The following is a 27,134-nucleotide window of genomic DNA, read 5'->3' as shown; positions in this document are numbered from 1 at the left end:
CCACCAGCCAGGCCTGTGACATAGGCAGCCCTACACCAAAACAATAAGCACTTGTATTTTCTTTCTAAATAACCTCCTCAATCCCTTAACATATATCTGTAGGCTGCTGGTGTCCTGGAATAAAAATAATACAGCAAATCTATAAACTAGAGTGGACACTTTAATGAGCTGGAGGTAATTACTAGGTAGGCACCTGTATAAACAAAACTGAGGAGGTGATTGAAGGAAAGCTGTGGCCAGAAGCCTCCTCAATTTGTCCTGGATGACTTGGAGATGCTGGTGCCATTGTTCTAGATGCTCCTCATGGCCTAAAGGCAACCGGGATGCTGCTCAAGAGATTAGTGCAAAGGTGTATTAGCAGTCAGGAGAGAGTAAAGTTTATGTCACCGTCTTAACTTCTGGGCCTTATAAATTTAATTGCAAATTTTTTAATCTGGGCTCAATGATTAGATTTGTAGAGAGGTTAATATGGGACCTACATTTTAATAAAATGATGCTCGAATACTAGAATTAGGACCAATGTTACAGTGTGCTCCATTCCTACTTCAGTGCATCGAGAGTTTCCAAAGCCGGGAAAGGCCCAGTGGAGCTGTAAAGAAGGAGACTTCTTGACCCTCTCTCCAGTTGGTGTTCTCCTTTTGTGTAAAATGATAAAAAAAAATAACATATACAAAAGAAGAACACTTTCTGTTATGAGATATCCAGGATTTGTTCTCTTACGCAGCAACTAAACTAATCCCTCCCCACAAACATGACTATTGGAGCACACCATGGAAGAAGGGATGGTGATCGTCCTGATGAAGGAGTTTCCAATCCAAACGCGTTGAATAAAATACATTTCTAGGACCTGCTCTCATTCCTTCTTCCACGGCAGAGCGGCGCTTAGGCCAGAGTCACACTTGCAAGTGCCTCGCATGTAACTCGCGCAAGTCTCTCATTGAATCATCCGGCATGGACTCACATTCTAACAGGAGAGGGTCGGTTGCATGTATCTCTATGCAGCTCAGACACTCCTGTCCGGAGAGTGTGCAGCCGTGACGGGTGATGCGATGCGAGACTCGCGCGAGTTACAAGTGAGGTACTTGCAAGTGTGACTCTGGCCTTACCCTTACCATCCACCGTCAGCTATATTGGAGCACATCCGCAGAAAGTAGAGGGGTTGTATTTTAGAAAGCTACAGACTTTGGGTATCATTTCTGTCCAGTCGCATCTTTGTATCCCTTGAAAGCTTCATTGTAATTTCATAGAGTCTTGTGCTCAGCCGTGCCGTCATTATTGTACAAAAAAGAAATATTACACGTAATTAGTCAATTAATTGTTCAATTACATGTAAAGCACCATGGCATAAATAGCACAATAATAATAAAAAATAATAATACTCATGAATAAATTCATATGACTGATTAGTAACTAATAGCATCCTCTCTGACATAGCGGTAACTTATAGAAGACTCCAACAGGTCAGTAGATCTATTACAAAAAAAAGAAACAGCACTCCTCTTACTCACAGGCAGCATCCAGTATTGCAGCTCAGACCATAGCAGCCCATCAAGGCCTGTTACTCATTGATCAGTAATGTTATAATGCTCAATTTACACCCAATAACCATATTACACATTTATTGGAGATACATGTACAACTTGCATGGAACAAGGCAAGCCCAGTGGCTCAGTGGTTAGCACTATACAGTGGGCGGCACGGTGGCTCAGTGGTTAGCACTGCGGTCTTGTAGCACTGGGGTCCTGGGTTCAAATCCCACCAAGGACAACATCTGAAAGGAGTTTGTATGTTCTCCCCGTCTTTGCGTGGGTTTCCTCCCAAACACATACTGATAGGGACCCTAGAATGTGAGTCCCAATGGGGACAGTGTTGCCAATGTATGTAAAGCGCTGTGGAATCAATAGCGCTATATAAATGAATATTATTATTATTTTGTATGTTTGTAAATACAGTAGTGAAAGAGTATTCAAGGGCCCTAACAATTAGGGTATAAGAGCAAAACAGAATATTATGCACATACAATTAAATTAGTGAACCACATTTTATTATATGGCCCTGATCCCACATGTAAACATTCTGCTTTTTTTACTGTTGTGTTTATTTGTGCAGATGCCTATACTAAAATACGCAATACCAATCTGCTCTGATCATCGCTTTTTCTCTTTTTGATGCGGATTTGAAGCATCATTTTTGTCATTCAGTTTTTAGTGCAGAAATGCTGATTCTGCATTTATAAATCCAACATTTATTTTCAGGCTCTCTGTAGACACGTATAAGGAAAAATGCACCAAAAATGCATAGATAGGGTATGTGCGCATATTTGGGTATTTTGTGCACCAAAAACGTAGTATGTTTTTGGTGCATTTTTTGCATGTGCTTTTCATATTGCAGCCAATGGGTGGAAGGGCTGAAAAATGCAAGAAAAAAAACGCACCAAGAATTGACACTCTGCAGATTATTTTCTGCACCAAATCTGCAAGGAAAAAAAGCAACATGCGCACAGAACTTGTGAATTCTCATTGACTTTGCTGGCAGTATAATGCTACATGCGCACGCTGCATCTTTTTGTGTTCACAAACTGCAGCCAAAACTGCACCTTGTCAGAGAGAGCCTGGAAATGTCACAAAAAACGCTTGTAATTGTAGGTGCGTTTTTGCTACGTTTTCGGTGCATTTTTCACAACATGCGTTTTTGTGACAAATGTTGACAAAAACGCAGGAAGAATGAACATGCTGCATTTTTTTTGTCACAAACGTTTGACAAATAAAACGCTGACAAATAAACTGCAATGTGCGCATAGCAAATCTGACTTCTCATAGAATTTGCTGGGAAGTCAAATGTCAGAAAATTCTGACAAAACTGCAGCCAAAAACGCAGCAAAAAACCGCAGCGTGCGCATGTAGCCTAAGCATGAAGATTTGTGACAAATCTGCACCAAAAAAAAAAACGCTTACAAAACGCACTGTGTGCACATGGCCTTAAACAGCATCTTTCAATACAGAGTAAACATGAGGCCACAGGAAAAAAAAACAACTCTTTTATTCCCTCTGTGTTTTTTTTTCCTGCAGGTCTTTATACTGAAATAAGCAAAATAATTTTCTCCGATTATTGCATTTTTTTTGTTGCATTTTCTCCATTTTTATTGCCGTTTTGGTACAAATTTTGCTCATTTCAGTGCCAAAACACTGTACTTAAATTCTGCATTTTTTATGTTTTTTTTTTATTTCTGTTTTCCCATAAAATAAAATGGGCATGAGTTTGCATATTATCACATACACTTTTCTTGAAATGCTAAACGCAGGAGGATTTTTCACATGTAAAGCGCCATGAAATAAATGGGGCTATAAAAATAAATAATGATGATTTTCTGCACCAAAAAACGCAGTATGTGACCGCGGCCTATATCTGGGATCACTTTGCTCCGTTCCACAATCTCCGATCACAGCTGAATATATTTTATTACATCAATCCATGATCTGTTCTATTAGAAGACAAAGTTGCAGCCATTGAGATCTTTTTATAAATATCTGCGGGCACAATGCGTTCAAGAGACACGCTCCATGGTCATTTTAACTGTTTAATTACTGGTCAAAGAAAAGAAAAAACCCCTCCGGCAGTAAAGGAAGGAAGAATTTGCCCTTGCAGGGTGAAGTCTGCTAGCTAATTTTCCTTCGGAGAGAAGGTCTGTTGATGGTAATAGTATGTGACACTAAATAAACAGTTAAGTTGGCTAGGAAAGATGGAGTTAATTATGCAGTGAACTTCACTGAATGCCCCACTATGAGGTGTATATGTTGTGACTCCCCAGCATAGGGGCAATCTCCATGGCTTTTAAAATAGTAATAAGGGTGGGCTTCTTTGCTCCTGGTTGAAATCAGGGGTAGGGGGTGACCCCACCATCTCTGGTGCAGCACATAATATCTCGCAGCTTAGCCACATTATAATAAAACTAATTTTTGTTGACTCTGTCGGAGAAAAATTCAGCTCCGGCTTGCCCTCCAGTAGACCCCTCAAATCATTTTTCTGTGGTCACACCCTGTCTCAGAGCAGCGAGCCTCAGAAAGAAAGTCAAATTCTGCACTTTTTTGCAGTGGTTGTAAAATCCTAAATTATAGGCCTAAAAGCCACAGCTATTCTGTCTGCGACCCAAATGTTGCAGGACCCCTGGAAACTAATAACAATTTATGTTTATGCTACTATGTTTCATTATTATTATATTTAGGAAATTATTTAGTCTGTAGGGAGATATTAGTAATTCATTAATCTCTTTCCTCCTCATTCCCAATGTTGGTGTTTTTGTTTTTTTTTATTCCCATGATATCTGATTTGCTTAGATAAATATGCAAACAAATCTAAATTTTCGAGGTAACCTAAACCGATGAGCCCCTGTGAGATTTTGCCATTAGAGGTCCCATGCTGCCCCTCTCCCCGGGTCATTACGGTACTGCTGGTCTCTAATCAATCCTAATGCAATGGCAATTGGAGTCTTGATGAAGGCAGATCAAGTTTCTTGTAATGGGCCTACCATATTTTCCTAGAGCGCCTTATTTAACCTGAGATGCCAGGGGGACGAGTCCTTTTCAGCTTCTGATTACTTCAAGATGTCGCTCTCATTTTGGAATAAAAACACTGACAAAATAATGCCAAAAAGACAAGATGAAATAATATAAGGTAAACAACAGAGGGGATGTAAGGATTAAAAAGACTGGATGTTTATGAAAAAAAACTAAAAAAAAAATAAAATAAATTAAATATTTATCAATTTTTATTATTATTTATTATTATAGTGCAATTTATTCCAGGGCGCTAAAAACACTGATAAAATAATACCAAAAAAGACAAGATGAAATAATATAAGGTAAACAACAGAGGGGATGTAAGGATTAAAAATACTCTAGATGTTTATGAAAAAAATACTAAAAAAAATAAATGAAATATTTATCAATTTTTATTATTATAGTGCAATTTATTCCAGGGCGCTAAAAACACTGATAAAATAATGCCAAAAAACACAAGATGAAATAATAGAAGGTAAACAACAGAGGGGATGTAAGGATTAAAAAGACTCTGGATGTTTATGAAAAAAATAAATGAAATATTTATCAATTTTTATTATTTTTTATTATTATTATAGTGCAATTTATTCCAGGGCGCTAAAAACACTGATAAAATAATGCCAAAAAAGACAAGATGAAATAATAGAAGGTAAACAGAGGGGATGTAAAGATTAAAAAGACTCTGGATGTTTATGAAAAAAGTACTCAAAATAAAAAGATACATATTTATCAATTATTATTATTATTTATCATTATAGCGCCATTTATTCCATGGCGCTTTACAGGTGAAATGTTTATTAAAAAATACTAAAAAAATAAAAATGTATCAATTATTATTTTTTATTATTTCCATTTTTACCATTTATTTCCTGGTACGTTACATGTGAAAAGTTTATAAAAAAAAATATTGTTTATAAAAAAAAAAATAAATTATAATAAAAAAATGTTTATAAAAAAATATTCAAAATAAAAAAAGCAATTATTATTATTTATTATTATAGTGCCATTTATTCCATGGCACTTTATATGGGAAATGTTTATAAAAAAAAATGCTCAAAAAATTAATATATTTATCAATAATTATTTATTATTCTAGCAAAATTTATTCCATGGTGCTTTACATATGAAATATTTATAAAAAAAAATACTCAAAATAAAAAAAGATCAATTATTATTTTAATAATTATTATTTATTATTATAGCGCCATTTATTCTGTGGTGTTTTATATGTGAAGTGTTTAAAAAAAAATACTAAAAAGAAATATCAATTATTATTTATTATTATAGCACTATTTATTGCATGGCACTTTACATGTGAAATGTTTATAAAAAAAAAATACTCAAAATAAAAAAAAAAAAGTAGTAGTAGTATTCATTATTATAGTGCCATTTATATTCCATGGCACTTTACATGTGAAATGTTTATTAAAAAAAATACTCAAAATAAAAAAATATATATTTATCAATTATTATTTATTATTATAGCGCCATTTATTCTGTGGCGCTTTACATGTGAAAAACAAGAATACGACTGATACAGGAGGAGAGGAATATATAATAATAATATTTATTTACTTATGTTGGTATATAACAATATTTTTTTTAATTTTATCACTTCCATATACGAATGCACTTAATAATTATTTTTTCCCCATTATTATTTAATAAATAATAATATAAAGAATCTGTTCTAAAAAATTAATTTTATGATATATATTGAACAAATATTTTTAAGGTCGTGATATGGGATAACATTGTCTTTACACATTTCTTTTGTATTTTTTATTTATTTATTATAAATGTATGCAATTTATTTTTTGTAAAGTCAAGTAAATGTTCTGCTGGGTTTCTTTTGGTTTCTCAGGATAAAGTGATTTGTAACTCGATACACAAGTAATTTAAGCGTCCAAGCCACAGTACTCCTTAAATAAGATAATGCATGCGAATTACGTTAGAAAGTGCTGTAGACAAATTGGATCTCCCAAGTCCTGAAGACTGAAGACTGGACAGTGGATCGCTGGGGAATGTACTTGTTCTTTCTGTCTGCTGCAAAAATTAAGTAGTCAGTTAGTATTAAACTTCGGTTATATATTTTTACAAACTTTATAAAAAATTCTATACATTTTCTGGAAGAAGCACACATTTTACATCCACTAATAATAAGATAATATACATGGGTGTGAAGAAGACAAAAGCTTCAGCTTCATACATATCAATGCAACACAATTTTATAAATTTGAAGACATCATGCAAACAGCCATGGACACAGCTGAATTATTTTTTTATTAATATATTTATGTCTCTTTAGCACTTTCATATTCCACAGCACTTTACAGACACGATCATCACTGTCCCTATTTGGGTTCACAATATAAATTATCAGTTTGAAGGAAAACACACAGATAATATACAAAGTCCTTGATAAGATTAGAACCCAAGACTTTAACGCTGTATGTTTTATATAATGATACTCCATTGAACGCTATATTATCTCCCAGGGGAGCAATGCTTTAGCAAAATAATGCAGGCCCCAATTCATCAAGACTGGCATTGTTCATGTCGTCTTGATGAGGGGGCATGGTGACATTAGAGGCACTTGCCCTCTCAATGAATAAGTGGCATCTGAAAGATGTTGTGCACCTTGCCCCAACTCTTACTCAGTTTGGGATTAGAGTAAGATTTGTGGTGTAAGGTAAGCCACAGTTCGCCATCCATTTTGGCAGAGGTGGCCAAAGCTTGCATGAAAATGCCAAAAGGCACAACATTGCTATGGAAAAATTTTACCAACTTTTTTAAAGTGTTTTACGCCAGATTTCTGGTGTAAACTCTCTGATGAATCAGGGCCACATTGTCGACAAATCTGTTCTAAACCTTGAGTAATTTCTTAGCCTAATCCATCCTGTCCAAAGATTTAAAAAGAGCAAGAAGCAAACATAGTTCATCAGACCATGAACATCAATGTATCATTGGTTGAGTTAGGATTTTTGGCCTTTATTAGTGGTGAGCGAGCACTACCATGCTTGGGTGCTCAGTACTCGTAACCAGCAGTTGGATGCTCGGATGGCGCGACTCGAGTACCTGAGTATAATGGAAGTCAATGAACATTTTTACGGAAGATCTTCAATGCAAAGATCATTCAGAGAATCGGGCTATGAATATATGGCAAACATTAGGCTATTGCGCTATTAATTGAGCCTTCCAGTTTATACATGATCACTAATTATGTGATCAGCTTCACTTCACCCAAGATGCTTCGGCTTTTCCAAATAAAACCCCAAAAATCTATTTTAGCTTCACCATGCTTCTCAACCTACTTATACGCTGTCTCTGAACATTAGTGATAACCATTCAAGTGAGATCAACAATGACAAAACAGGGTTTGCTAGAATATGTCTAGATGCAAAAGCAGAACTTCTGATTCCATAAAAAATGTTCAAGTTCCCCATTGACTTCCATTCTACTTAGTACACGAGTCGCGCCCGTTAAAGTGTCCGACTGCTCGTTACGACTACCGAGCAAAGTAGTGCTCGCTCATCACTAGTTACGAGTACTGAGCACCCGAGCATGGTAGTGCCCACTCATCACTAGATACGAGTACTGAGCACCTGAGCATGGTAGTGCCCGCTCATCACTAGTTACTAGTACTGAGCACCCGAGCATGGTAGTGTCCACTCATCACTAGATACGAGTACTGAGCACCTGAGCATGGTAGTGCCCGCCCATCACTAGTTACGAGTACTGAGCACCCGAGCATGGTAGTGTCCGCTCATCACTAGTTACGAGTACTGAGCACCCGAGCATGGTAGTGTCCGCTCATCACTAGTTACGAGTACAGAGCACCCGAGCATGGTAGTGCCCGCTCATCACTAGTTATAAGAACAGAGCCCCCGAGCATGGTATTACCTGCTCATCACTAGTTTTGAGTACTGAGCAGCTGAGCATGATAGTGTTCACTCATCACTAGTTACGCGTACTGTGCACCGGAGCATGGTAGTGCCCGCTCATCACTAGTTACGAGTACTGAACACCCGAGCATGGTAGTGCCCGCTCATCACTAGTTACGAGTACTGAGCACCTGAGCATGGTAGTGCTCGCTCATCACTAGTTACGAGTACTGAGCACCCGAGCATGGTAGTGCCCGCTCATCACTAGTTACGAGTACTGAGCACCTGAGCATGGTAGTGCCCGCTCATCACTAGTTACTAGTACTGTGCACCGGAGCATGGTAGTGCCCGCTCATCACTAGTTACGAGTACTGAACACCCGAGCATGGTAGTGCCCGCTCATCACTAGTTACGAGTACTGAGCATGGTAGTGCCCGCTCATCACTAGTTACGAGTACTGAGCACCTGAGCATGGTAGTGCCTACTCATCACTACTTACGAGTACCAAGCACCCGAACATGGTAGCCTTCATTCATACTGGCAATATTATAGTCAGTCTTGATAAGGGGACATTAAGGAGTCAGATGCTCCTGATTCATGTAGAGGTACACGGCTCTTCATAAATCAGGAGCAGCGTGGGCCTCCGTGCACCACAACAGTAATCTTACATAATATTTCTGGCATAAGTAACTCCACAGCTCATCATGAGTTAGATGGGTCATGACGTCACTCACCAGCTCCACCCAGAAACTGCCAAGAAAATCCTAAAAGTTGCAAAAAATATCGTGCAACTCTGAATTGCGCCAAGTTTTTGTGATTCTTCAAAACAATTTAGGCCAGAATTCTGGTGAAAATGCTTTGATAAATTTTTATTCTTGAAAACATTTTATACTTTTGCAATTGGTGAAAAATTATTTTCTGATCAATTACATGACATGACCTTGATACAGTGCTCAGTTTTTAGAGCACAAAGCTGCAAATATTTTATTTTGTCCGGCGCAATATAAATACAGGATAAAATGTCAATTGCTCGCAGTCACCACCAGGGGGAGCTTAGGAATTTATTGAATACAGATGTAGACATTAAACTCCATATATAATTAGTTTATGGTCAACGCTTCCCAGTGTAAAATACAGGCAGCTAAAATAGCCCATAGCTGAGAGGAGAAGTATCATCTGTGGATAATTCATTTTGTTAGGATCCATTGATTACTAAGTAATAATGATCTTATATTTCAGGGGATAGTAAAAAAAAAAATCATGAGTGCACTGTAAAGAGACGGTATTCTGTAATGCACAATAATTAAAATGACCATAGTATCACTGATGAGCTATTGTTCACCTTTGTTCACACAGTATGTTGTGTTTTTTTTTTCCAATTTATTTTTACTACTAAAATGTCCAAATATTAAACTGTAATAAATTTCACTTTCTAGGTTACATTTTTGTAGTGGGTTTGCATTGTTATTTTTCTCACTTGTTCCATAGTGCTGCAGCATCCAATGCCACATGTTAAAACTGTGATTGTGGTTTTATGTACAATACCGCAATGCAGTTTTTCCGTGAACTTGGATCTTTTTTCTGGAAGATTCTCACAGTATGTATCATACGTAGAGAGGCAACATGAGAACTAGGAGTCCCTCACATTCCTAGTCCTCCTACCAATTAATAGTGAAGGATTTGAAACATTGTTAATCTTTTAGAGTGTTTTTGTTTGTTTTTTGTTGTTTTTTTTTTGTTGCAATTTTTAACCTTGGTATAATCCATGTATATATTTGCAGCTTTAGAAATTTCCTTTAAATTCTTATTTCCAAAAACGTAATTGCTGTTGCAGGACATCTCAGGTTCATGTAGCTGCGCTCAGCACATTTAACCGAGCCAAACTGCGCTCAGAAATGTAGACAGTAGTGAAAAATCTCAGAAATCGGCGATTCTGCTATTTTTTGTCATTACCTTCTGCAATTGACAGAGGGCGCTGTCCTACAGACAAAGAAGGTCACCACATAATACTGTTCTTTTGTTTATTCATGTCTGGCCATATGTGCTATTACCTGGAGCTTCTACCGCCTGACATTTACAAAAGTGACTTATTAGCCTCTTTGTGTACAGACTGCAGCATAGAAAACACTACTCTGGTGAATGAAGCAAGACAACGCATAGTTGGCATGGGTAGCCCCAACATTATTTCAAATTTATACATTTTAAAATCCATTATTAAAGCCTTTGATTTTTATTATTTATTTTTATAATGACACAATTACATTTTATAATGTGCTGAAAATGTATTCACTCACTTATATGCAGAAATAAAAATATATATTTAAATAATACCTGTAAATGTGGAGCCCCTCAGACATCCAATTTTATAAAGAGCCATATGGACGTTTTTCATACAGAGCCTTGTAAGCTGAAACAAATAAAGCCACATTCATCATAGCATATTATATCGCACCATATGGCAGCACAAGGAGTGCTTATGGTTCCATAGTACAAAGCGGCACTGACTTCAAGTTCCTCCCTATGGACTCTGTTCACATGTGGCCTATGAAGAAAGAGAGGTGCAAAAAGCCATGGAAAGTCATCATGACACAAGCTGAAATCAACTGTATAGGTAATTAGAAACCAATCCTGCCACTTAGTGAAAAGTAATATTAGCTGACTTAACTGATGTCGTATAAAAAGGAGATGCCACACAAGAAACATCTCATGATGAGTAAAACCAGTGAGCTGTCTCCAGACCTTTGCAACCTTACTATTCCAAAACCTACTAATGGCATTGGTTACAGAAGAATATCTAAACTACTTAAGGTTCCAGTGAGCACTTGTGCTGCCCCCGCGTCAGCAGCCTGCCGCTGCTGCTCGGATCCGGATCCGTGGTGGCTTGAGGGGTCTCCGAACCCGGGGGTCGGGGTCACGCGGCCACTCGGAATAAAGGGGGGATATTTACAGGGGATTGTATGGACAGTTCGTGATGCCACCCGTGGTGCGTGGTAATATGGAGTACTACCGCTGCAATGGGGAGTACCCGGTGACGATGGTGTGGGCAGCCAGATGTTTAACCCCTCCAAGCGTAGGGGTCATGCCCCGGGACTCGGTGTAGGTGACAGGGAGGTGCAGTTGGGACGTTCAGGGATCACTTAAGTACTCACTCAGTCCAATAACGCTGACACCGACGACCGTGGTAAACCAAAGTTCTTGATATCACTGCAGCAGGGAGGGAGCACACCTGGATCCCGTGCCCGTTGGTGTTGCTTGTTAGCCTGTGGTCTTTTCCGTGGCACCTTACTTCTAACTGGTCCCTTTAGCATAGAACTATCGGGCTAACTGGATGAGCTTGCTCTCAGGGTTGACACTTGGGATTTTCTGGACTATGTGTTGGGAAAGTCCTATCCCCCTCGTTGCGCTAGTACCCCGATTTTGGAGCTGGTGGAGAACGGATCTTGAAGGCTCCGTCCTCGTTAGGTAAATTGCCAGGACACCTGAAGCTCCTTCCTGACCTAGGGTCAACGTACCCCGTCGTGCCCTGGCCCCTGCCCGATGATGGCACAAGTCTGCCGGCTGTCCTCCTTGACAGTCCGTGCCCCTTGTCACGATCCCCTGCGACCCGGGTCCAGCTCCTACCAGGCCCAGACCAACATCTGCCACCTAGTAGTCTCAAGGAGCCCAGCTCCTGACCTCCTCTCACTTTCACCTCCAACACTACACTGTTCTGCTCCTAACACTCCTGACCTCCTCTTAACCAACCCCCCAAGTGGGCGACCCTATTCCCTTCAGGTCTGCCACTGGTGTGTCTGGTGGGTGTGGTGCAGAGTGTTCCAAGGATTATGATTAGCTTGTTCTTGGCAACGCCAAAGGTCAGGGACTCGTAACCAAGGAGGAGGTGGATATTGTACAGAAGGGCAGATTGCACAACACCCTGTGACGACGTGATAGGCCAGGGTGTCACACACTGATGGGGCCATAATCCAGAAGTGGAAAGAACATCATTTTACCATAAACCAGCCACCATCTGGTGCATTCTGCAAGATTTCAGACAGAGGAGTGTGGAAGAGTTGTCCAAGAGCCAAGAACCACATTTGGAGAGCTGCAGAAAGACCTGGAATCAACAGGTACAATTGTTTTATATAAAACAATAAGTAATGCACTCACCCTCCTTGTTCTAGCACATTTAAAGTTTGCTCAACAACATTTAGACAAACCTGTGAAATACTGGGAGAATGTAGTCTGGTTAGATGAGACCAAAATTCAATGTTTTGGATGCCATAATACACACAATGTTTGGAGGCCAGAAGGCAAATCACCTCCAAAACACAATACAACAGCGAAGTGTGAAGGTGTCATCATAGTGTGGGGCTATTTTTCAGCACACGGCAATGGCAAACTTCATATAACTGAAGAAAGGGTGAATGGACAAATGTACCTAGACATTCTCGAAAAGAATCTGCTGACATCAACCAGGATGATGAAGATGAAACGAGGGTGGACATTTCAGCAAGAGAATGATACCAAACACACAGCCAAGGGAACTCTCAATTGGTTTCAGAGAAAGAAAATAAAGCTGCAAGAATGCCCGAGCCAACAACCTAAATCCAATGGAAAATTTATAGAAGGAATTAAAGCCCAGAGTTCATAGAAGAAGCCCACGGGACCTTCAAGATTTGAAGGCTGTTTGTGTGAAAGAATGGACCAAAATCACACCTGAGCAATGCAGTCTACTAGTTTCTCCATACAGGAGACATTTCTTATTGTTACACATCACTAAATTTATGGACATCTATGATTTACATTCTTAGCCTATGTGGATTGGATAGATTGTTACTAACATCTGGTGAGAAATTCATGTCAATAGCAGCTTTAAAATATATTTACTTATAAAATTAATGGTGTTGAATACTTATTTTTCCAGCTGTAAATGTATGTATATATAGTTAGATGACTTTAATATTTTCATTGAAAAGTTAGTTAAAGAGGATCTGTCACTTGCTATAAATATGTATTTTTTCTTACATTGTGTTAATACCGCTGTTCTCCTGAACCTAGGATGTTGTATGGGTTTTTTTTGTTCCTGTGTTTCTCCATTGCCAAAATATGGGCTTACATGGTGAGTTGGATTCTGTAGGTTTGGGTGAGCAGCATGGAGCAGCGGTGAGTATCAGTACAGGATGGCAGACAAACTAGCAAAGGAGCTAGGACAGATTAAGAAGAGCCAGTTGTCTGAATATACACAGGAACACTACCTGTATAGGAAACTGCTGTAAGGTAATGGTTAAACACAGGCATAACAGAGAAGTAAATGTCATCTGGTATCCTCCATCAGGGCAATAGTTAATAGGAGTGATGTAACAGAGAAGTAAATGGTTGAAGGGGTGAAACGCGCGTTGGGACGATTTGGGAGGTTTTACACCACTGTAATTTACGGGTCAGTACTGATTCATGATCATTTATTAGAATGGGTGGACATTTGGGGAGTAATTGATTGGATACTTAACAATAGGTGTTTATACTGATAATATTACACTCAGTAATTTGTAAATTGGTCAATTATATTTGTCCCCATGTGTGTCACCTAATTCTGTAATAATTAACCTTGTATATTGTACTGGCATGTTTACACTATTATACCATAATTGCTGTGGTATAGCCTGCCTTTAATGTACTTCTTGCATATTTTAATTTAATTTTATATGGTTGTTATAAATAAATGAAAATAAAATGTCTTTTAATAATTGGGTTTAGTACCACATTTTTTTTGCTGTTATCTAAGAGAAGTAAATGGAGTCAAGTTACACACTTGAACTGATGTGTTACCTTGATTGCAGAGGTCAGGTGTGAACAGGATTGAGAACAGTTGCGAGGAGTTGGTAACTTACGCTCAGAGAGGAGTGTGGACAACACCTAGTAAGTTGGACTGAGCTTGGAAATAACACTGGTTGTAGCTTGGATGTCAGGAGTAGCAAAGGAGAGGATAGACACCTGAATGGAGCTCAGCCAAGGGAAGTAGATAAAATCTCCTGATCAACTTGAGACAACTGTGGACAATGTTACCTATTACCCAGACACCTGGTCTCTTCTAGAAACGGCCTTTAAAGACCTAGAATGATGATATTAGAGGAGTTCATCTGAGGCTAGTGCAAAGAGAGGCCGCCATTGGAGAAGGGAGCTAGGTCCAATGATTGTGCAGGGACAGGTAAGTAGCAAGCCCTCTTCGCAGAAATGTAGTTTTGTTAGCCAAGGGGGCATGGTTAACTATTTTTTGTATGAATCTTTCATGCCTCGCGTTTGGGATTCGCTCCAGTGACCTTGTGCTGCATGGTCATTTACTTTTCCTCTTGAACTACAGCCTGGTCAGTCCTTGTCCAAATTCTTATGGTCATTTACCTTTTGCTTATCTCCTGTTGGTTTGTGGTTATCAGATGATCTCACTTGCTCATTTTCTCTGTCCTATCATATCCCGGGTGGTGATATTTATACTCTCCTGATACTAGGCTTCTCTGCTATATTCCTATGTGGATTTTGTTTGTTTGCTCCAGCTCCGCTGCTAGGGATTTTTATTTTTGCTTGTCATGCAGAGACCAGTGTGGTATTTGCTCTGTGCTTCGTCATGTTTCTAACCTATACCTTTTCCTGCTTCCTGTTAGGTTGTAGGAGGCTATCCTAGCTTGTATTCGCTACTTCACTTTTTCCATTTGTGGATGTGTTTTATGCTTCAACTTAACTTTTAATTTATTAATAAAATCGACATTAGTTCACTTAAATAGTGTAAATAGTGCAGTAAAACAAACGTGCCAAATGGCTACATATTAGAAGGATCTCACCCAGATCTTTTCCATGAGTAAGGAGACACACCGATCCACAGTTGGTCACAGGCTGGAAGAACCATGGTAAGGCGTTGGGAGATGGAATAAAAACCCCTGTCGTGCCCCTGTAGTTGTACTTCCGCCCTGACAAGGGCAGCACCCAAGTGAGTTGTCTGCCCCGCAACCATACAAAACAACCAAAAATCGTCCTCCCGACGCGTTTCCCTCTGACCAGAGTTCCTCAAGGGATACCAAAAAGAAAATGATCAACCTGCAATGGCAGGGATCACAGACCTGATCAACCTGCAATGGCAGGGATCAGAGGAGTAACTTATGTGTCCAGGTAAGCGGTGGTCTCCCTTGAGGAACTCTGGTCATTCAGAGGGAAACGCGTCGGGAGGACGATTTTTTGTTGTTTTACCTCAGGAGAGTGAAGGAGTAAAGTCTGAAGAGAAAGTGACAGAAGGAAGTTCTTGGTGGAGATCCTGGGGTCTAGTTAGGCCCAGGTGACACCGAGAAAGAAAGGATCCCAGGGCCACGGAAGGGCATATTGGCTCGTGGCCTGTTCCACTGAAAGATCAGGTGGAGGAATCAGGCTGCATTCGGGGACGATCCCCAGACTGAGGGAAGAAAAACAATTCCTCAAAAGTAATACCGAAGGCCCGGGGGTGGCTGCAAGCGCCCGGGGCCACAACCTGACACAGATCCCCTGTGAAGGGGGTAAGATACAACTGCGGTTAGCTCCCTTTGTTCAGGCCCTGTGGTGGAGGCCAAGACCAGCACAGCTACAACGGTCAAGGCTAGGAAGTCAGTCAGGAAAGAGACACAGGAGGGGTGCACCGGTATTGACCTCTGAACTACCCGGGATCGGCGGATGCACCTGACAGTGGATCCCAGCATACTGTGGGCAACCGGTTTGCTAGCACCTGGACTCAAAAACAGTGAGTAAAAGACCTTAACTGCAAGCCCTGTGTTGTCTGATTCATTCTGCACCTCGTCCACAAACACCATAGACATTACCAAGCACCAAAGGTTGCCCCGGGGTACCCACTCTACCTGTGGAGAGCAAGAAACACCTTAACTGCCATAACATCAGCCCCGGAGGTCCCTTCCAGCAGCTGTGGCTCCAAAGCTGCAAATTACCACAGGTGATGTCACAAATCTTATATAAACTTTAACTTTATCATCTACCCCCCCACCCCCATACCGCCAGATTTAACTGACTCCTCCAGGGTCACGGAGTCGGGCCCCACCACTGCTGACTACCCCGACTAGTCTGGCCCGACACCGAGTCACCTAAGGCCCTGGGGTGGGCGAGTCATTACATGTTCTCCAGTTTCTAACCTAGGGTGTGCACGTGCATGCTCTCCTCCTTTTAACGTGAAAACTAGTACACCTTGCAAAAATGTCCCCAGCCTATTGGTGTTAGGCACCAGGTATTTGAGGCTCCCTCCCCTGATATGAGGGGCCCTACCAACTCATTAGATTTCTAACCTAGTACTTGTGTGTTGGTCTAGCCTGTTGCTCTGGTCTGCCTGTGTCCAGCTCCATTCCTGCTTGTAACTAGTCCTGTGTCTGCTGAAGTCCTGAACCCATCCTGTTTGTGTTCCTGGATCTTACCAACTGGTGTTTCTGTCCATGTTCTTGGACCTATCCTGCCTGTATCCTAGTACCAGCCTGTATCCTGAAACTTGCCTGATGTCTTGTACCTGAATACGTCCTGTACCTGAAGTCCAGTGCTCTGTAAGTGAAGTCTTATGCCCTGTAAGGGAAGTCCGGTGTCCTGTAAGGGAAATCCGGTGCCCTATAAGGGAAGTCCGGTGCCCGGTAAGTGAAGCCCGCTGCACTGTAAAGGAATTCCATTGCACTGTAAAGGAAGTCCGGTGCCCTGCCTGAGTCTGGTGTGGCGCCCTGGACAAGCCAGGACGTCACAGGTACTGCAACAACACACCCCACACCCCGGCTAGGCACATCAAGGTCAGACAAAAATCCTTGTTGCCTCCCTCCAGGGACTGATATCCACACCAGGGGGTGGAGCCAGGCGGTTGGCCCCACCCACCCAGGAATTCACAGTCCTGGAGGCGGGAAAAGGAAGAGAGAGTAGTGAGGGAGTTTGAGGAGTGAAGGAGTGAAGTGGTAGCGGAGCAGACCAACCGTGTCCGGGTGCGTGGCCCGGGCACATACAGCAAGGTTGGCAGACGGTGGTGACCGTCTGCAGGAGGGGCTGATTGACGTGAACCGTAAGGACCGGGGACGGGCGGTGGCCCGCCGGTACCGGATCGGGGAGCGAAGAGAAGCCAGCACCATTCGGCAGGGCCTACGGACCCTGACCAGGCTTGGAGTCGCCGTAAAACCGGTCAAATCCATTAGCGAAGGGAACCTCCGGGGTTTCCCAGCAGTCAAGACCCGATTGAAGGCAACCGCTCAAACCGTGAAGGGAAATAGTCACCGCCAAGGCTACAGTTCCCAGGGCCAGAGCCTGCGGGCAAAAGGGGGCTCCCTCAGCATCCATCCAAGCTGGGGAGCGGGTTACCGGTGGGAAGCCACCAGAACCGAGAACATAACACAGGTGCAGGGAAAGGCAGTCACCGCCAACCTACCGGGAGAAGAACCACCGCAGCCGTCTGTGGGACCCGTCCATCCAGCCGTTTGTTTTACCGGAGACTTTGCATTCATCATTGGCTGAGTGAGTACCACCGTGCCGTGCGGCACCGCGCTGCCCCCGCGACCCTGCACCTCACCAGGCCCCGTAACCCACTTGCCATTCCTCCCTCACCGGGCCCCGGGACAACCAACCCCCCTACCGACGGAGGGGAAAAACAACATCCAAGCTGCTCCCTGTCATCGCTCCCGGGATCCCCGTCCAGAGCAGCGGTGGTGTCACAACCTCACCACAACCATGGGTGGCGTCACGGACAATAAATCCCCGAAACCATTCCCCTTTTCACTCACGGGCGAGGAGCGCCGCTCGAGTCCCCGGATTCGGCCCACCGCTCGAGCCACCGAGCAGCAAGAGAAGCAGCAGCAGCGCCAGACCCGAGCGTGGTGAGCGCAGCGTTCCTTCCCCACCCGCGACAACTTGGCGTAACGAACAGGATTCGAACCGCTCTGCCGTCTGGTAGAGGTGCGCCTTGTGACCGCCGGAGGTGTCCGGCCGAAAGTTTTGAGAAGCCGCCATTTTGGTCGCGAAAAGTCCCCGCTCAAGCGTCTCCTCAAGCAGTGGAGGCGCGAAAGCCGAAACCCCGCCCCTGTAGAGGAGGAGCCTGGAAAAAGACTAAGGGGGACGGAAACAGGATGTCTGCACCCGACGGAGCCGCTGGAGGAGCGGCGGTCGCAGCCGCAGTGGCACCCATGGATGGGAATGGGCCCACCCAGGTCCCGTCCGCACTGGCGGGGGGCGCCGCGGCCCCAGCTCTCGCTCAGGTGATGCCGTTCTCCTTGTCCTATGTGCCCGGAGCTACCTGGCTGCCGCAGTACGATGGGAAACCTGACGCTTTGCAGGTCTTCCGGAAGAAGCTTAGCCCGCTACTAGAACTGTACCCCCTGACTGATAAGCAACGTGCAGCGGTAGTGGTGGGGCAGCTAACCAGCGCGGCTGAGCAGGAGGCGGAGACCTGGGCTGAGGGGGACCGGTCCTGTGTAGCCACCATCTTTGAGAAGCTGCAGACTGCGTTTGAGACCCGTACCGAAGCCGAGCTGCGGATGCAGTTTTATCAATGCCGGCAACGGCTCGCGGATGTATTTGGGACTACGCCTTGCGTCTGCAAACCGCCCTCCGCACACTGAAGTGGGTAGACACCATTAACGATGCGGACAGCAACAAAATATTAGTTGAGCAGTTTGTACAGGGGATGAGGTCCTCGAAGGACCGCAAACAACTCCGGCTGTGGGCCCTAGAACACCCTGATGTGGACTTTGCCGTGTTAAAGGAACGGGCCATTAAAGCTCTGCAGCCCCCAGCATCGGAAGTCCCTGAGGCAGCCCCATGGCCAGCTGAGACGTGGTGGCCCCTGCCCTCCCAACGCCTCCGGTGCCTGTAGCCCCAAGCGGAATGATGGAGGAACTGGCTGCCCAGGTCCGCCACATGGATGGGGACCTCGCCAAGATCCTCGCCGCACTCCAGCCTCCGACCAGGTCCCAGCCCCCTAGGAAGATGCAACTCGCCGACAGCTCCGAGGATGTCCCCTGGATGCAGCGGAGAAGGGCCAATGACTCACGGTATGGACCTCCGATTTGTTACAGGTGCAGCAAGCCCGGCCACTACTCCCGACGGTGTCCGTTAAATGAGCAACCCCTGGGGCCACGGGCCAATCCTCAGGAGTAGAACCCAGTGGCCCCCCTGACTGGCGGGACCGGTACATCGGAGCCCGGCCCATCATCCCCCTGGCAGTGGACGGCATCCCGCTGATGGCTCTCCTGGACACTGGATCTCAGGTAACCACGATACCATGCACACTGTATCAACGGTATTGGGGGAAGGACGAACTAGCCCCCCCAGATGGCAGCATGACACTGATTGCCGCTGATGGACTCCCATTGACCCAAGTGGGGTACAAACAAGTGGCCATGACTGTGGGACGAGCTGAACTGCAACACCAGGGGTTGATTGTGATAATGAATGAACCCAGTGATCATAACCCGAAAGTAGTGCTAGGGACTAATGTGATGGAGCACTGTATGAGTGAGATGTTGACCCTACTGCAGCAACTGGCCGCCACAGCGGCGGGGAGCCGACAGAGAGCTGTGCAGCGTGAGATCCGGGCCCTGATGTATCACCAGCATGTGAACTCGACAGGAGGAGAGATTGGAGGAGTGAGAGTGATGGATGCGGCCCCTTTGATTGTGCCTCCCAGGAGTGAGATGATTTGGTGTAGGGCAGCGGTAGGGCCCCGAGGGCGAGACTACCCCGCCATGATCAAGCCCATGCCCTCCGAACACTGGCCCACAGTAATGGCCGCCCGAGGGGTGGTAGACGTCAAGAAAGGGAGAGTGCCCGTAAGGGTGTTGAACTGTGGGGAGGAAGAGGTTAGGCTTCCCCGGTACGCTACCCTTGCCAAGTTGCTCACTCTAGATCCCCACACCATCCATGAGGCCGTTCCCCCGACCTCACCGCCTACTGCCAGTTCTCACCCATCCCTGGGAGAGTTAGACGAGTGGTGTCGAGAGCTACACGTCGGCACTGATGATACCCCCACACATCACAAGGAAGGGGTATACCGGGTGGTACAGGAGTATGAGCGAGTTTTTAGCAAACATCCTCTAGATTTTGGGCAGATTAAAGGGGTCCAACACCACATCCCTACCGGCGAACACCCCCCTATTAAAGAGAGATACAGGCCCATTCCCCCTGAACACTACCAATGCGCCAAAGACATGTTGAGGAACATGAAGGAGGCGGGGGTTATTAGGGACAGCTGTAGTCCCTGGGCCGCCCCGTTGGTGCTGGTTCAGAAGAAGGATGGCACCATGCGGATGTGTGTGGATTACCGGAAGATTAACCAGATAACGCATAAGGATGCTTACCCTCTGCCCCGTATTGAAGAGTCCCTGGCCGCGCTGAGAACCGCTAACTACTTCTCTATCCTTGACCTCACCAGTGGGTACTGGCAGGTGGCCGTGGCACCTGAAGACCGAGAGAAGACTGCCTTCGCCACTCCTATGGGACTCTGTGAGTTCAACAGCATGCTGTTCGGGCTGTGCAATGCCCCCGGAACCTTCCAATGGCTGATGGAATGTTGTCTGGGGCACCTAAATTTCGAGACCGTCTTGCTGTACTTAGATGATGTGATTGTGTACTCACAGACGTATGAAGCCCACCTGGAGCACCTAGCCGAGGTGTTCGCGTCCCTTGCCAAGTATGGGATGAAGTTGAAACCCTCAAAGTGTCATCTGCTGAAGCCCAGAGTGCAGTACCTTGGACATGTGGTGGGTGCTGAAGGTGTCGCCCCCGACCCCGAGAAGATCACTGCCATCCAAGACTGGCCGAGACTGACCACAGTGAGGGAAGTGAGGCAGTTCCTGGGCCTGGTGGGATATTACCGTCGCTTCATCAAGGGGTACACGAAGATGGCTGCCCCCATGCAAGACCTCCTCGTGGGACAGACCAAGGGTGGTAGACCCCTAGGAGCCCCATTGGTGTGGGAAGAAAAGCATGAAGAATCCTTCCGCCAGCTGAGAGCGGCTCTGACCGGAGAGGAAATCCTAGCGTACCCCGACTACAGCCGACCATTCATCCTCTACACCGATGCCAGCAATGTGGGCTTGGGGGCTGTTCTATCCCAGGTCCAAGACGGAAGGGAGAAGGTGATTGCTTATGCTAGCCGGAAACTCCGACCGACTGAGAGGAATCCTGAGAACTACAGCTCTTTCAAGCTTGAGCTCTTAGCACTGGTGTGGGCTATCACCGAGCGGTTCCGCCATTACCTGGCAGCAGCCAAGTTCCCGCTTACACTGACAATAACCCGCTAACCCATCTAGATACAGCCAAGCTGGGCGTGTTGGAGCAGTGGTGAGTGGCCAGGTTAGCCAACTACGATTTCACCATCAATTACCGGGCCGGCCGTACCAACGTTAATGCCGATGCACTCTCCCGGATGCCCCACCTGTCTGAAGAGGGGCCAGAGGATGACGACCTCGAAGAGATCGAGTTGCCTGCGTTTCACCGGCCACTAACTGAGAAGGTGTATGTCCATCAACAACCGGTGAACCTAGACCCGCTGCCCAGTCAGGAGTGGCAAGAAGCTCAGGACCAGGCACCTGCTGTCCGCCTGGTCAAGACCCTGGTGGAACAGGGTTCTGCGGGGATAGACCCTGCCACCCCTGCCGAAGCCCAACGTCTGTGGCGAGAACGGACTCGGCTGTACCTACACCAGGGAAAGTTGTATCGTGAGCTGATTAACCCGAAGACCCACGAGAAGGTTCGCCAGCTAGTGATTCCCCAGGCTAACGTCCCCACCGTCTTGCAAGCATACCATGATGGTGCTGGACACTTCGGGTGGAAGAAGTTGGAGATGCTGTTGAGAGAGCGGTTCTATTGGAGTAGAATGCGGGAATCTGTGGAGGCCTGGTGCCGAGAATGTGGCCCCTGCGCATTGAGAAGGAAGGACGAGGCCAGCCAGAAGGCACCCCTACACCCGATCATTACGCATCAACCGCTAGAGCTGGTTGCCCTCGACCATGTGAAGCTCACCCCCAGCCGAAGTGGGTACACCTACGCTCTGACCATTGTAGACCACTATTCAAGGTTCATGGTGGTTGTCCCAGTTAAGGACCTAACCGGCCGTACCGCCGCTAGAGCGTTCCAGACTTATTTCTGTCGACCGCATGGGTACCCCGAGAGGGTGCTTACCGACCAGGGTCCGGCCTTTGAAGCGGAGGTATTCCAAGAATTCTGTCAGTTGTACGGCTGCAAGAAAATCCGGACCACGCCTTACCATGCCCAAACCAATGGCATGTGTGAAAAGATGAACCACTTGGTCCTGGGCCTCCTCAAGACGTTTACGCTGGAAGAGCGGAACCTGTGGCCGGAGAAGCTACCTGACCTGGTCGATATGTATAACAACATCCCTTCCAGCTCTACGAAATGCACTCCAGCATACCTGATGAGGCTCGCCCCGGCCGGCTACCGGTGGATTTAGAAATGGGGTTGGAAGCCCCAGAAGCACTCCCTTCGACAGCTGGATGGGACACTCGGCGGAGAGCACAGTACCGACAGGTCCAGGAATATGTTGAAAAGAACTTTTGCCGGAGTCGGGGACAGCAGGAGCAGTGTTTCAACAAGAAGGCGCCTGCCGGTCCCTTCCAGCCTGGAGATGAAGTGCTGAAGCGAAAAAGAAGAACCCACAAGCTGGATGATCAATGGGAAAAGACCCCGTATGTAGTACAGCCCACTGGATGGGAGAATGGGAAGGCCTACCAGATCAGCCGTGACCAGGGGAGGACTTTGGACACGGTTTCCCGGGACCATCTAAAGAGATGCCCACCACCATTGAGGATAGCAGCTGAAGCTCCAGTTCCCAGACCGGCGGAGAAAGAAAAAGAGGTAATCCATACCGTGATGGGTGATTTCCCGGCAGACTGGCCTACGCAGAACAGCGCGGTGATTCTTCCAGTGATACTGTTCCTACAACCCGTGGATGAGGAAGTGATGGAAGTGATCGACCATGAGCCAGTGCCCAGGGATGTACCTGTACCCAGCTCCCCTACGCCTCCGCCTGCCCCACACGATAGCCGGGAGGAGGAACTAGTTGTTCCCTCTGCCCCACTGCCTGCCACCACTGACACTGGGCCCCGAAGGTCCACCCGTCCCAACCTAGGTAGACCCCCACTTAGGTACAGGGAAACTACTCTTTAAAGGTGGCTTTGTGTGTTGAGTGTATAGATAAAAGTTTGAATAAGATTGAATCAACCGAAGAAGTTATCTGATTGGAACCGTGATTGAACCGGCTGTTGCGGACAACTAGTCCCCGTAGGGACTTTCTGCAACCATTGCGTAAGGAACATCTTACGGACAAGCCCGAGAACTTACAGGGCAACCACAAACTTGTGGGATGTAAATAATTGGCTTAAACCGTTACCGCCTCCGGAGAGGCTGATTTGGGAGGATGGGCCTGGAGGAAAGTGATGGCCCAGGCCCGCCACTACCGTAACCGGTGGCGATCCTCCGGGGGTTCAGGGGTCCCCATGGACGCGGGTCCCCTGAAAAAGACTGTACCCGCTCGGGCAACTTGGTTCTGGACTGGGGTCAAGGGGTTCTGCCCACTTCTTAGGGGCAGCATCAGGGCCAGGTTGTTTGGGTGGGAGAAGAGCGGAAGCCGTGCCATTTAATAAACATATACCGTTAGCAACGTTTAAGAATGTGCCTCCCGTTATGGGAAGTTTGACTAAAAAAAAAATGCTTGTGTTTTTAAATGTGTTTTTACTCTTTTGCAGTTAACAAAAATAAAACCGGTGATGGACGGGCAGCCCGCGGACGGTCTGCATTTTACTAAGGGGAAATGTGGCGCCCTCGACAACCCAGGACGTCACAGGTACTGCAACAACACACCCCACACCCCGGCTAGGCACATCAAGGTCAGACAAAAATCCTTGTTGCCTCCCTCCAGGGGCTGATGTCCACACCAGGGGGTGGAGCCAGGCGGTTGGCCCCACCCACCGAGGAGTTCACAGTCCTGGAGGTGGGAAAAGGAAGAGAGAGTAGTGAGTGAGTTTGAGGAGTGAAGGAGTGAAGTGGTAGCGGAGCAGACTAACCGTGTCCGGGTGCGTGGCCCGGGCACATACAGCAAGGTTGGCAGACGGTGGTGACCGTCTGCAGGAGGGGCTGATTCATGTGAACTGTAAGGACCGGGGACGGGTGGTGGCCCGCCGGTACCGGATCGGGGAGCGAAGAGAAGCCAGCACCATTCGGCAGGGCCTACGGACCCCGACCAGGCTTGGAGTCGCCGTAAAACCGGTCAAATCCGTTAGCGAAGGGAACCTCCAGGGTTTCCCAGCAGTCAAGACCCAATTGAAGGCAATCAAACCGTGAAGGGAAATACAGTCACCGCCAAGGCTACAGTTCCCAGGGCCAGAGACTGCGGGCAAAAGGGGGCTCCCTCAGCATCCATCCAAGCTGGGGAGCGGGTTACCGGTGGGAAGCCACCAGAACCGAGAACATAACAGAGGTGCAGGGAAAGGCAGTCGCCGCCAACCTACCGGGAGAAGAACCACCGCAGCCGTCTGTGGGACCCGTCCATCCAGCCGTTTGTTTTACCGGAGACTTTGCATTCATCATTGGCTGAGTGAGTACCAGCGTGCCGTGCGGCACCGCACTGCCCCCGCGACCCTGCACCTCACCAGGCCCCGTAACCCACCTGCCATTCCTCCCTCACCGGGCCCCGGGACAACCAGCCCCCCTACCCACAGAGGGGAAAAACAACATCCAAGCTGCTCCCTGTCATCGCTCCCGGGATCCCCGTCCAGAGCAGCGGTGGTGTCACAACCTCACCACAACCGTGGGTGGCGTCACGGACAATAAATCCCCAAAACCATTCCCCTTTTCACTCAAGGGCGAGGAGCGCCGCTCGAGTCCCCGGATCCGGCCCACCGCTCGAGCCACCGAGCAGCAAGCAAAGCAGCAGCGCCGGACCCGAGCGTGGTAAGCGCAGCGTCCCCTCCCCGCCCGCGACACTGGCATATCCAGGGATCAATGTATCCCGAGATCAACATATCCAGGGGTCAGTGTGACGACATGGACACCCAATGCCTAGCATGGGTTAAAGTTTCTTAAAATTCAGCCAGACTATTGTTCTTCTGTGTGTATAGATGGGGGATAAGCCCTCATTGTTTCTACAAGACTCTTGGGAGTTTAGTATTGAAGTTTTTGTTAACTCATGTTTGCTAAACCATTGTGTCTGCCAGGCCCCTCTGAGCATTCATTGTAATGTAGTTGTGTATTGCTAATCTAATGTAAATTACCTTAGTAGCCATTATCTAGTCTGTGACTTCCAGACTACATGTATATCCTCAGTCTTTCTGTAGACATCCTTTGGATGAACATTGTCTATGCAGCTTGAGATTCATCCAATGGGAGAGGCGATCTTGTCCAACCAATCGATGAGGACGCAGTGTATCTAAGTGGAAGGCTGTGGCTATAAAAGGGATTTCTTTAAGCCACCAGGTGGTTGTTGATGGATCCAGTCTAAGCTCTTTGGAGCTGACTAGAGGATCAGGATATCTTATGGCTTCAATCTAGGGACTCCGGTTCCGGTTGGAGACCATATCCACAGCCTAGGGATTTCGACTCCGGCTGCCAGGATTGTATCATCATACAGGACTACCTAAGGAGGACACTCAGGTTGGGACAGTTCAGTCACCTGGAACAGACTTTGCAGACCTCAGCCAGCTTCCTAACTCTGGCGCTATTCCTTTCTCGGTGGGTGCCCGCCAAAAGCGGGGTGCTGCTGGATTGGAGTAAGCGGCCCTGGAACCTCTGAGGCAAGGACATTCTAAATCCCTGGTGAGCCAGCGGAAGGGTGAGACTCTGTTGCCTGTTACATTTGTGTGTTTTGCTGGTTATGTGTCATGTGCCGTTAATTGTTTGGGGATCCAATAAAGTCTAATTATTGTGGTTCCCTCATCCTGTGTTGTCTGAGTAGTGTTACGCCCACGGTTAAGGAGGCCGGCGTTCAGTTGGGATGAGCCCTGAGCCACGCTGTCTTTCTAAAGGCGGCGGGTTTTAGTGGACGAGAGCACCCACTGACCCCCGTGTCTCCACAGTCAGCATAGCCAGAGACTGGGTCTGGCATATCCTGAGATAGGTGTTACCACCGACTATAGAGACAGGAGCCTGGCAGTGCTGAATACTATGCCTATTCAAGGCAGCTCACCCACTCTTAATTTAAAGGATAATTGCTAGAGACAAGTGGACCTGTGGAAGTTGGGTTTGGCAGCTGCAGCCAGACTTTTAAAAAAGTTTGGTTTGGGACCAGGACTTGACTTCAATCCCAATGAAAGTCACTAATTGGTCAGTTCGGGTCTCTTCCCACATGCCGCCAGCCATAAACAGAACACTTCTGGGGGCAGGTGGGTAATTTTTTTTTGTGCGCACTACGTCCGATCATGCTGTTGTTACCACCAGTGTGAGCCGTTCAAACACTGCAAGCAGCTCGCACTGGGCCGAGCACAGTGATTCTCGAGCGAATGGTTTGCATATGTAAAGCACCTAATCTCTGAACTTGAACTCAGTTTTTTTTGTAAAGTCTGTGTTTTCGGTACAAACACTGAACAACAATCCTGTCCTGGGGTTCGCTTATCTCCTCCAGTTATTGCCATCTTAGCCATGAAAAGCAAAGATGGGATTAACTACGAAACCCAAGCCACGCACAGCTGCACTGTTTAGTTGCTAGGGATGAGCGGAC

The 27,134-nt window shown here is 46.1% G+C and overlaps 1 long non-coding RNA gene across 1 annotated transcript in view; it reads right to left on the bottom strand.

Annotated features, from left to right (window-relative positions):
* Positions 1–6,395: 6,395 nt before the first annotated feature.
* The window catches only part of LOC142258082 (uncharacterized), a 32,475-nt gene continuing 11,736 nt past the window's right edge, over positions 6,396–27,134 (bottom strand). Inside the window, exons 2-3 of the long non-coding RNA XR_012727706.1 lie at positions 10,772–10,847; positions 6,396–6,602 (exon numbers count right to left, since the gene is read on the bottom strand). This is a non-coding gene — a long non-coding RNA (uncharacterized LOC142258082). The remainder of the gene's footprint in view (positions 6,603–10,771; positions 10,848–27,134) is intronic.

This window comes from Anomaloglossus baeobatrachus, chromosome 12, assembly GCF_048569485.1.
Source record: "Anomaloglossus baeobatrachus isolate aAnoBae1 chromosome 12, aAnoBae1.hap1, whole genome shotgun sequence".
Lineage (NCBI taxonomy): Eukaryota > Metazoa > Chordata > Amphibia > Anura > Aromobatidae > Anomaloglossus > Anomaloglossus baeobatrachus.
This window is presented reverse-complemented; position numbering and strand designations above follow the sequence as displayed.